At 37.3% G+C, this 11,767-nt stretch overlaps 1 protein-coding gene across 2 annotated transcripts in view; it reads left to right on the top strand.

Annotated features, from left to right (window-relative positions):
• The first annotated feature begins 4,640 nt into the window (after positions 1-4,640).
• LOC114361040 (calcium/calmodulin-dependent 3',5'-cyclic nucleotide phosphodiesterase 1C-like) overlaps positions 4,641-11,767 on the top strand; it is a 36,179-nt gene continuing 29,052 nt past the window's right edge. Inside the window, exon 1 of one of the 2 annotated variants that reach the window (XM_028315956.1) lies at positions 4,641-4,817. The gene's annotated coding sequence lies outside the window, so the exon portion shown is untranslated. The remainder of the gene's footprint in view (positions 4,818-11,767) is intronic. The other variant, XM_028315955.1, reaches the window with a different exon arrangement.

Genomic DNA, 11,767 nt, shown 5'->3' with positions numbered 1-11,767 from the left:
AGTTTAAAAGTTATTACGTTTTCTTTACAATACGTAATTGGAAGAAAAGAAATTCTATAAAAATATTTAAAAAAATCTCAAAAAATTTTTGACCTCTTTTTTGTCGATAAAAATAGGTCTAGTTTCATCTATTTTCATATGTACACTTTAACGTGACTCACACTGTATATTTAGTATTTCATTCCATACAACGAAAATGGAAAATATTTTTTTCCAGCCAAACTGTTGGTTTTAGAGAAAAACTTATGCAGCATTTATTCATCATAATAACGTAACCTATCGATAGGTATTTTTTTCAAATAGAAATTGTGATAAAAATCGCTATGTCCATAAATCGCAATTTCGATCCATAGTGCGGAGCAGCGCCCTTTTCAGGGCGCCGGGAGTCCCACACACCACCCTTTCCCCCGGCAGTGGTGACGGTGCGCAAGGCATTTCCTCCGCGACAAAAAAAAACTCAGCCTTAGTAACCCAGCCGCTCCTTTCAAAGAGGTTAGACCACAAACGCCATGAAATTATTACAAATCCCTGTGCAACCCACACTAGTCCACCGCTGTCGCCAACACACCGCCCAACCGTGACGTGCCGCGGCGCCCACGCCACCTAGCGTCACGCACACGCTGTATCGTGTAAAGCTGTCCGTTCAAACATACGCTCCTAACACCTACTGGCTTGCATTGGTCAGGGGAACGTAATTGATACAAACAAAAAAAAACCCTGTTATCTTTGAATACTAATAAAGCTCAAAAAGTAAACTTATAAATCGTTTCATCCACGAAGACGCCTCCCATCAATTTTTGGTCGAGGGAAGCGGAGTTTGATCCGAGCAATCTGAGCGTCATTAGCGCTCCTGCACACGACGCCGCCACCGCGCCGCCGCCGCGCCCCTACACTGTTCATAAGAGCGCCCCACCGCGCTGTCAAAGCATAATTTCGCCCGCAGTGCGGCGGCGGCGCGGCAGCGGGCTTCACGCGGCGCGTATAAGTAAACAGTGCAACGGCGCGACGGCGTCGTGTTCAGGAGCGCTTATTGTAGTGTGCGTGAACACTCAAACATTAGCGGAATAATGGTGGGGCGCGTCTTCGTGGATAAAACGATCTATACCTAAGTTTCCAAACTCAAATAACAGCTCAAACATAGTATCATCAAACACAAAGTCTTGATATTGTAACCACAGAATAATATAATAAGTACCTACTTGTTGTAACAAATATCAAATATGAGTTCTGAGCTGGTTTGGTTAGAAAAGCCCTAGGCGTTTGATATGACCCTTAACTTTTATATTAAGCTCGGAATCCTCTAAATTGTTGTGTGTTTATTTCAGGTTTATTAAAACTTGTAATCTAAGTCCAACTCTCCTTTTCTCATAATAGCAAAGCTTAAAATATCTCAATAAGTGAGTGTAAAAATAGTTTGAGTACTTTCATCAGGAAATTATATTTGTTGCTGACTATGCCTGAAAATTTCCACTTAACAAAATTAACCATTATCGTAAAATTATCAAAACACTGGAGCATCCTCAAATTATTCGGCGGAAAATCTTGTTATTCGGTAGTAGATCTGGTAATTCGATGGTATTCAATTACTCGATTCAGAATAAACCCAAAGAGTATTCGGAATCAGAGTTTAAATTCATAATATTTCATTCCAAAAAGCTTTAATAATACGAACGCGTTTACAAAATGACACCTTTCAAAAGTTGGATTTCAATCGGAGTGGTGAAGGATGACGATGACCTTGACGACCCGTCCGCCACTACCTCCGCTGGAGTTGAGACCAAAACAATACAAACTTCTTGACCCCGTAACCTCTACAATCCAGAATATAAATTGGCTTGTTTACGTCAAAATATTATGGACAAGTTTCGAGTGTTGTTCACTCTCCGAAAATTATAACTAATTAATCATGGAATATCACTTGAAATCAATTAAGCGTTTTGATTCGATGTTGCTAAGACGTCAAAAATCAAAATCAAAATTATCTTTATTTGTTTAGACTAATTAAATTAGTTCTTGCAAATCGTCAAATGCTCTTAAGGAGCCTATACATGTCTCATTCTTTTTTTGCCCTACCAGCGCTTCGAGACAAACATTTGGCAAGTGCTGAGAAGAAGCGCCGCAACAAACTCATTCACCACTGTCTGCCGGTTTAAAAATATAAAAAAAATATAAAAAAGTAGGAAGTTACATACATTCAGAAGCAAGTTACTTACCACGCGCTCCCGTTGATAGAAGGTGGCCTTTAAGACGCCCATCTAGCACGAGACCGCGTGGCAGTTTTGAATATATTTCTTTAGTGCCGTGCTAATTTCTAGGTTAATTGTTGCGTTTTGATACATATATTTTATGTCAGGTATATCTTTCCTTGACCAGTCCCCGAAGGCAGCGCCTGTTCACAGACATGACGTGTGAACCAGCCATCGCTTCACTCGACCATATTGTAGGGAATGTAGCGACCCGCCGCCGTCTTTTCTGTGAGAGCCCTTAATATTTAAGCAGAAGAGCTTTAGGCATAGGTATCTTTGTTTGTAAAATGCTCTAATGGATTAAAAACTCATTGCGCTTAAAAAGTGCTTAAATTCAATTTTAAAATGAAAAACTACTCGTATTTCTAGTGAACGCAATAATTTTATTGTTAAGTTAATCTCTGTAACCGGTTCAATACCAAAATTGATCAACTGAGCTGTTGATTACACCCAGCAATCAAAAGCTCAGTTGATCAACACAGATCCTCATTTTGTGTAATTTGGTAACTCGCCCAGTAAAACCTTTTTCGTGAAAACTTCATAGAAAACAATATTTTTCGTTATATTATCCGTTGAAACAGATTGGAGAATAAATAATCGGAAAACGTAATAAATCGGCTCGCGATTTTATATACCGATAATTACCACTGCATCGGGGATTACTGCTGACCACTTTTATTTCAGCTGAAAATTCCGTTTTCACCGACCGCTGTTTAAACAAAAAGAAGGCGTGAACAGAAGGCTTGGTCGGACGTGTTTTAATTGTTGATTTGCATTATTAAACTATTGTTAGTAATTTTCGTTGTTTTACAGGTAATAAAATATAAATGAGTAATCGCTATAACTTTTACTTCGATTGAAGTATTTACAAAATGTTGTTCTAGTACTAAGTCACTAAACAGCTTTTCAACAAACTAATGTATTAAATTTCCAACTTTTGCTGTGTGAGGTTTCTAAACTTTCCAAAGCTCTATTAAAACAATCAAACATTGCTAGGTTTAAAGAATTACTTGTTTTTGTACGGGACGATTTGTATTCTAATTTTAGTGCAGTGCTTTTATTTAATTTGATGTTACAAGTTCGTTTGAACGTTGAACTCATAGTACAGTACTACACCTACACCTATTAGCTTTCAATGTTCGCCGTTGACCTAAAATTCAAAATCAGCTCATATGGCGATGGAACTTAGTGCATTCTAAGTGGGCGCCTCACTTCCCAACTACAGGAATAACTTCGTATTACGGTGCATCAAAGGTTCACCACAGGGCAACCTGATTTTGATTGGGCCTTAATGGTCTCAATGCATTCCAGCAAGGCTTTTACGTTCGTATTGAATTATAAATATACACGTTTCAGCGTCCTTTTAAATTGGATACAACTTACGTGACATGTGTACATTAGACTTGATCTTTAATATTTTGCGTGATAGCCTCCAATTTAGTAGAGTGGTAGGTACATGTTAGAATGACTTGATTAGACGAACCTAATTGCTGTTCTTAAGTATTTTTATTTGTTCGGAATTTAGATATTAGAGCAAGCTAAGCTTGTCAAACAGGTTAGTGAAGTAAACAATGAAGTATGCAAGGTGAAAATAATATCTTCGTACTTCTCTAACGTACGTATTATCCTCATCTAAAGTTAAATAACAATGCATATTGGAAGTGATATAATAATAAGCCTTCAATGGAAATTTCAATGCCTGTCATTAAGTAGACACGGCGTCTTAACGCTCAGGGAACTTCAGCTTATATTAAGAAACTCGTCTTGTTTCTTACACTACACCATTGTAGTCGAGATCAATGTTCAAGTACAGCAACTAGTTGACGGGATGCAAGCGGCCCTCTATCCCGTCTAGCAGCCTGAGGGAACTCGCAAAACTTGTGGGTAAACTTGTCTCATAGGGTTCATTTCCTTTTCATGTAATTTCCATTGGCATATTGACGTACATCACATAATCTGCTGCAGCAAGTAAGCTTTAGGCATCTGGATCTGGTAGGTGAATTCCCTGATTATTGGCAGTTGGCTGAAACATGGTGCTTCGAGTAGTCATAACCCACGTAACCTGCTGTAGCCACCATACAGATATGCGAACACTGAAAAAAATGTTTGGTTAGGTACTGCTTACAAAACAAAAGTGACCACCGAACTAAGTGTTAACTATAACCAAACTATGTCTAGCTCACTACAGAATTATTTGTTTAATTTACACAACATTTTGTTCCTCATTACCAAAGTGTTTGGTAGTCACTTTTGTTGTGTAAGCAGTAACCAAACATTTTTTTCAGTGTAAAGCACTTCTTCGCGAAAAAACAAGTCTACCAGTTGAATTTTACTATTAGATTATTCATAGTTAGTGACAACTGTCCCTGCAAAGACCTAACCCAGACCATTCTTCCGCAGAACACATCGGTACTTGAGAATCACCACTGGCGCTCGGCCATCAGCTGCCTCATCGAGAGTGACGTCCTCGGCGAAGGCAGCGCTCTGCAAGCGCCCCTCGAGGCCCAGATCAGCTCGCTGATCCTCGCCACCGACATCACCCGCCAGCAGGAGTATCTGAGCCGGTTCAAGGTGAGTTTTAGCTTGCTTTTTTCACGATTTATTAAAATGGTCTTCTTCAACCTTTGTCTCACTTCATTTAGAGTCGACTCACCCATTTAGTATTTACTCGTATATGGTGACTGGTAACTAAGCCGGGTGATATTAATTAGGGGTATTAATCAAAAAACTAACCATTAACAGAGAAGGTTAAATTGAAAACAAAGAAGTTTGTCATGTTTGCTATACCTAAAAAAATAGAACAGCTCAATCTTTCAAATTATGGATCCCTATGCTAGTCTTTATTTTCCGAATACTATTGGGTTTGTTATTTTTCTCATCAATTTATGTGCACTATGGTATTTGAATCTAAAATCTGTCCTTATTGGATGTTGCATTTGGTAAAAGTTAAAACCTCAAGGTGGTCTGGCCCTACCGAATCATTGTGTGTTGTAAATTGAGGTGCAAAAAGCAGAAATGAATTTTGCTATTCACTTCTTTTCGGCTTTTGATTCCACGTAAATAGGCCGATAAATATTTGTTCCGACTAACCAATTAACTGAAATGAATGGTGTAAGTTTAAACCCAAGCAGACATTATGTTTCAGAAGGAAAATATTCTTCTATTGTCCGTTTTGAATGAAAGCCCTCTAGTAGTACTCATCTTATATCATAAAAGAATACACATTGAAAAGCAGGTTTCTACTTTAGTGAAACTAAAGACTGTTCCCGGTAAGCATGTATTCAGAGAAACAAAGCAGTAATGTGCTACTTGAATATGCGAATGTTATTTTTACAAAACTACCTTATCTAACCAGCTTTCTTCGCAATATTCCTAGAAATGCAAAACTCGATAGGTACTTACAGTATTGATTTTCTTTTAATTTGTGCACAGAAAATATGCAGGTCATATATCCACGGTATCCACTCGTTAATATTGTCGGATTTCATTGAAAAATATACAAACTACCGAAAGCTGCTACGCCGTAGTAAGCCTACGAGCGCGAACTTATCTACTTACTACGACGTCGGATTCGTCGTCCGCGTCGGAAGCGATACACTCGTAGCAATCGCGGCGCTACGGCAGTAACTGAATTATCCAAGTGTAATATCAGACTATATGAAAATAATTATGACGTCACTTAAAATAATAATGCATTCAAATGCAAAGAGCATACTTTAAACGAGAAATATTAGGTATACCTAATACATATTTACATGAGTAATGGCGGTGTACCGACGACAAACTTATTGATGGCATGAGTATTAAAGCCTCTAATTTCAACATGCCGACCATTAAACCACGAACGAAAATTTTTACCTCTCGTAGCTTTGAAAAGATTTGTGGTATAATTACAAGTGACATCATTAGTTTTCATGGTAACAAAAATTAAAAACCGAAGAACAAAATATTTTGAAGCGAATGAGAAAACAATTCGTAAAAAATGCATTGTCTCATTGTGTTTAATACGACCGCGATATAATTATTAATCAAAAAACCGCAGTGGAACTTATTCGTCCAGCTTTCCACCGAACTAAAGACATTGAATACAAAAATACGTCTCGCCCAGTGCGGTGTGAATTGAATTGAAGAATGAATATTATATTTCGCACTTGATTGACTCCGCAACAAGTGTAAATAACACAAAACGTTCAGCATTCGATTTCACGTATTCGTACCAATTCAATTGGACTAAAACGTGAAGTCTCGCGGGACGCAAGCGTTCATGTGGTTCTGTAAAAAATTACAGCTTTAGCTGATAAAAACAGTAATTATTCGGCTGAATGATTAGAAGGAGGCTATTATTTGAAAATAGCGTGATATCCTTCTTTATTTACAAATTATTAAAATAAACATAAGTTTGCAACAAACGCAAACTTCAATAGCGTTGCATAAAAAGAACTTTTCAACTTTAACACTGAATATCAGACTTGATCGGGTTACCTACTTGAGTACGAAAGTCGTTGCGTTGTATTTCGTTTCTTCGGATACCTTTCTACGACATCTCTATACTGCGACGCCTTGTTATCGACATCTTGTTGCCTCGTTGTTTTGTTACATCGGAAAACTTTGGTACCTATCTATGTTTAAAAATACTATTTTGGAATTGCTTAAGACTTGTTCTTTTAAAATTCTTGCCTCTTGGCAATGTACCTACGGCATTCGTCAGTGTATAAATTGATTAAAAAAGTAAATTGATTAAAAACGTTTCGTAACCAAGCGTTAATGACTAAGTAAGACCATAATTGTGTAACATTTAGGGAGCCAAAAGGAGATAGTATTGCATTACTGACGCGGTCTGTAACCCGACTCTCACGCTTGTCCCAATTAGCTGAAAAGTAACATTCCAAATTACTATAAATAAGTCTGTATTGTTCGCTTAGGCTACAATTAGCTCTACTTAGAAATCTGGTAACGAGATAAAATTAAGTTAATTAATGATCAATTAGCCCACACAATAATTAATATGAGTATACTTAATTTGTTACGTGATTAAATATGTATCACAGAAACTTGACCTTCATTGGTTGGGTTTTTATGGCGGTCAAGCTGTAGATCCTAGCTACACAGGAGTTGCAGCGGTGGGAACGAGAGGTGGGAATAGTCCCGATATAAGTATCACAGAAAATTAAATGGCAAAGAAAAGAATACACTAGATATACGCTGCCATGTAAAAAAATACCCATTATAATTTCCTGTGTAGTTATAGGTAAATAAACTAAGAAGTAAAATAATTTACTAGGGCACTATTTAAGTTGTGAGCCTCGACAACATAACGTGTTGTTAGACGACATCTGATACTTTTAATGAAAAGTTTGACATATTTGACTACAACCTTATTCAAAACTTTTTATCATTTGAGCACGTTTTGTATTATTAACATTGAATTGAAAATTATCTTGACTTTCAAAAACATGTAATTGACTTGAGAAATTTTTGCGCGAAGATTTATTATGACTTTCGACGTGGTTAATCAATACAAAACTGAAGCGGTCAGCTAAATTTCACTTTTGGTGATAAAGATCTGTCCTTTACCATTGTAAAACGATAGTTTAAGAAGTATAATATTGCATGTCATTGGCTCACCAGTGAACTTTGCGAAAGTCGTTCAAAATGACTAATAGTGGCGGAAAACATTGATGTTGTCAGAAAAATGGAAGAGAAACCTCGTCATGTGAAAAAAGGCTATGAAAAGTGTTTTGAATACATTAAAAAGTACATAAATCATGAAAGACAATACCAATAAACGCAATCAATACCATTTTAATAATAAACAACTTTGTTTTCATAGTTAGGCTCACAACTTAAATAGTGTCCCACGTAAACTTTAATTATTTTTAATGTAAAGAAACAAAAAACTATCTCTTATCATTTTTCATGTCGTTGCCGAGAGCTGACCTAAAGAGCGTTCGCTTTATTCACTTTGAGATATTTTATGATTTTCCATTCTGTGTAGGGAATCCTGCTACATTAGCTTTTTCCTATATGAATAATTGATTTAAAAATGGACGGATTGTGGCCGAGCTTTTGAATGTGCTAGAGTTATACCGAACATGAAGTAGAAGCCATTTTACCGTCGTCAAATATTATTTTAGTTTCTGTGTTTTATTTAGAACTAGCAACCGCCCGCGACTTCGTACGCGTGGATCCCGTTTTACCCCCTTAGGGGTAGAGTTTTGTAAAATCCTTTCTTAGCGGATGCCTACGTCATAACATCTACCTGCATGCCAAATTTCAGCCCGATCCGTCCAATGGTTTGGGCTGTGCGTTGATAGATTACTATGCCAGTCACTCAGTCACCCTTGAGTTACACATATACCCCCTTACTAATAAAACTTACACGCTCGGTGATCAGTGTTTTAAAGTGACGTTTAGTATGGAAATGTCATTTTAAAACAGTGATCAACAACTGTGTAACTTTTGATTAGTAAGGGGGTTTATATTTAGATTTTGTTGTGATTGACTTCCATAAATGCAATATTAAAATACGGATGTAAATATAATCCTCTATTCACACTTTGAAACAGGTCATTTACTGACTCATTCATTCACACGCGTACCAAGCTAGAAACATGATAGAACGACAGCCCCTATAATAAGTGGGACGCGTTTTGAAATTCTTATTAAGAGCTAATATTATGCACGAAACTTTGGTCATTTTAGAAAGTCATGACGAGACTAAGTTGCACGAAGATGAAGAGTTGAGTGGCTTCAAGGTCGATTTGATCGGCGAGAAAAGTAGCAGCTGCAAGCAATTTGTAAGTGAGAATATTACACTACTTACACTAATTACTTGTAGGCTTGGTTTACATTATAATATCAAAATGTAAATAATTTGGACCAATTTATTTGTTTATTTTATTGGGCTATCAACATGTGATATCAATAGACAACCTTTGCGATTCCTCAGCTTAAAATGGGACTCCAACTTTTAGTTAACCTTTTAAGGGCTGATTTTACCATCGTCGGATAATTTTAAGAGTAGGCGCATACCGTTGATTTTTAGTTGGCCGATAGTTGTGCCCGATTTTAAATTGTATGAAGAATCGGCCAAATCGAATCGGCGTAGTGTGCGCACTCCCATACATGCCCATACTGATCAACTGCCCGACTAAACTATCGGCCGACGAAAAATCAACGGTGTGCGCCTACTCTTAACTGAAGAATAAACTTGTTTTGTCATCTAATATTTACTCTTGTTTGGTCGAATCCACTCTTAGTAATATACCTAATATCAAGTAGAAAATTCTACTACGCAACTAATAAAGCGTACATAATGTTTACATGACTCGGGAGCACTTCTACATCCATTATTCTTCTGATGCGCGCAAATACCCAGCCCATTGTTAGGTTCGAGTGGCACAGGCCGATGAAAAACAATTCGCTCCGCAGTGAACCTTAAGCTACCAAAATCAATTTGCCAAGCCAACACAAATACTAAGGCCAGATTTTTCGTTAAAGCCTCTAAAGTCGGCGCAATCGACAGACGATCTTGATTTAGTTTTTGTTCTTTTGTTCTCATTGAAAATATCCCAACTTGTTTTTTTTGTAATGGGCGTTAGGGTGGCATCTTCCAGTTAAAATAGCAACTGGGTTTGTTAACAAAATTGATTACAGGCTAGCGCGTTTCATTGTACGAAAACGACGAACGCTAAGTAACTAAAAATTAACTAAAGGGGTAAGTTGAGATGTCACCGGCAATTAGTTTCCTACCACTTATGGTACCACTTGTATTTCCAATATCTCATATGGAAAGGAAATCATTTACAATTTCTCTGGGACCTTAATCAATAAAATGTAATGCAGTTAAAAGATCACCTTACGAAATACATTTAAATAGATATCCGAGTATAAGACGAGCTGAAGCGCCAATTAAAACTTGGATTGAATTAAAAACTAACTTGCAACGTTTCCTTTTGAAAAATATGCAAGCAGAGTTCCGTAACTGGCTTTATGTCTGCTGTGATATTCCAACATTTCCAACTTTTTCTTCTGCCAACATTTATTTGTTACGTTCCGTGATTTATTCAACACGTTTTTACACAACACTTCGCAAGAGAACGTGTGTGATGTGAATTGTTAAGGAAATTCATTTATTAAAGTGAGTATTGTAGTTGATTTTTGGGTGATTTTGAAGATGCATTTTAGTAAATTGATATGCAGTTTGGTTTTAATTCAGTAAATGGTGACATCTTCGGCTAGTGTACCTAACTGATTTTATTCTGTACTGACACTTAATTAAAGATTTCAAGTGATCAATTTTCAAAATTTGAAATAACTTAGTAGGTACTTAGTGAGTGGCAACGTTATTGCTAGAGCAGTTTGATTGTTAGTTCCGAGCAGCTCCAATGAATAAAGCTTTACAATATAATTACAAAGGTAGTTTCATCTCGATGTGTTCAGAATCCAAGCTACCTTGTCATGAAACCGTTTATCATGCTGAGATTGCTCCTAATTAACTTACTAATTAAAATTCGTTGTAACCTGAGAACAGAAGAGGAAAGATTTAGGGTCTGTTTTACCATTTGTAAAATTATGTTAAAGTTATCCAAAGAAACACATTGAAACATATCGTTTCTATTATAATTAGTGAATTCTTTTGAATATGTAATAGCGTAAGTAGTGACGGCTCATCCAGTTAACCTTTTTCGTGCATCCTTTGTTCTTATTTACAACAAAAATGCATATTAGATTTGCTGACGTCAATCATGCTACAAAACAGGTAAAAAAATGAAAACTTGATCTACTCTTATATGCTATAATTTACCTAGGCATCTTGTTTAAAACAATTAGCGTATCTCATCCAACGTTTACTTTACCGTCTTGATGGCACAAGCGTATAAGTCGAAAGTCAATCGAAAAGGTGCCGAACCAAACAGATAAAGTGTTAAAGTCGTGAAACAATAACGCCCGCGATACGCAACATACAGTCTGAATGGCTGCATTGTGTGCGGCGCGCCTGACAATGGTGCACTTGCGGGTTCTTGTATCGAACGATCGACAAAGCGCGTGCGATGCAATTGAGTTGGTTTTTCATTTTTACTCGGTTAAAGGCAAGTTAATACAACGTCAGGTTGCGATAAAGTCAAGCGAGTAGATGTGATCGTGGACATGCCCAGCTTCTGAGCGAAGGGTGGGCAGGCTGGTCAACGAAGGGAGCAAATCATTTTTTTACACAGGGTCTTAGTAGGAATAAAAGAGGTCCCTAGAGTCGTAGAACTGTGTGGCCGAAAATGGCGCACTTGCAAGTTCTTGTATCGATAGCTCCACAAAGGTCGCGCACCCAGCTTCTAAGCGAAGAAGGGCTTGTCAAAGGAGGGAGAAAATCAGTTTGTTCAGACAGGTTCCCCTGTACTTTGTCGAAACATAAGCCAGCCGTCCTACGATATAACCTTATCGTCGCTTTTAGACGGCAAATGTATATGGGTCAAATATCGATAAAATACCTCGATAAAACAATATTTTTGCGCGTAACTAGCAGG

Source organism: Ostrinia furnacalis, unplaced genomic scaffold, assembly GCF_004193835.3.
Source record: "Ostrinia furnacalis isolate ACB-3 unplaced genomic scaffold, ASM419383v2 OfSCF5395, whole genome shotgun sequence".
NCBI lineage: Eukaryota > Metazoa > Arthropoda > Insecta > Lepidoptera > Crambidae > Ostrinia > Ostrinia furnacalis.
This window is presented reverse-complemented; position numbering and strand designations above follow the sequence as displayed.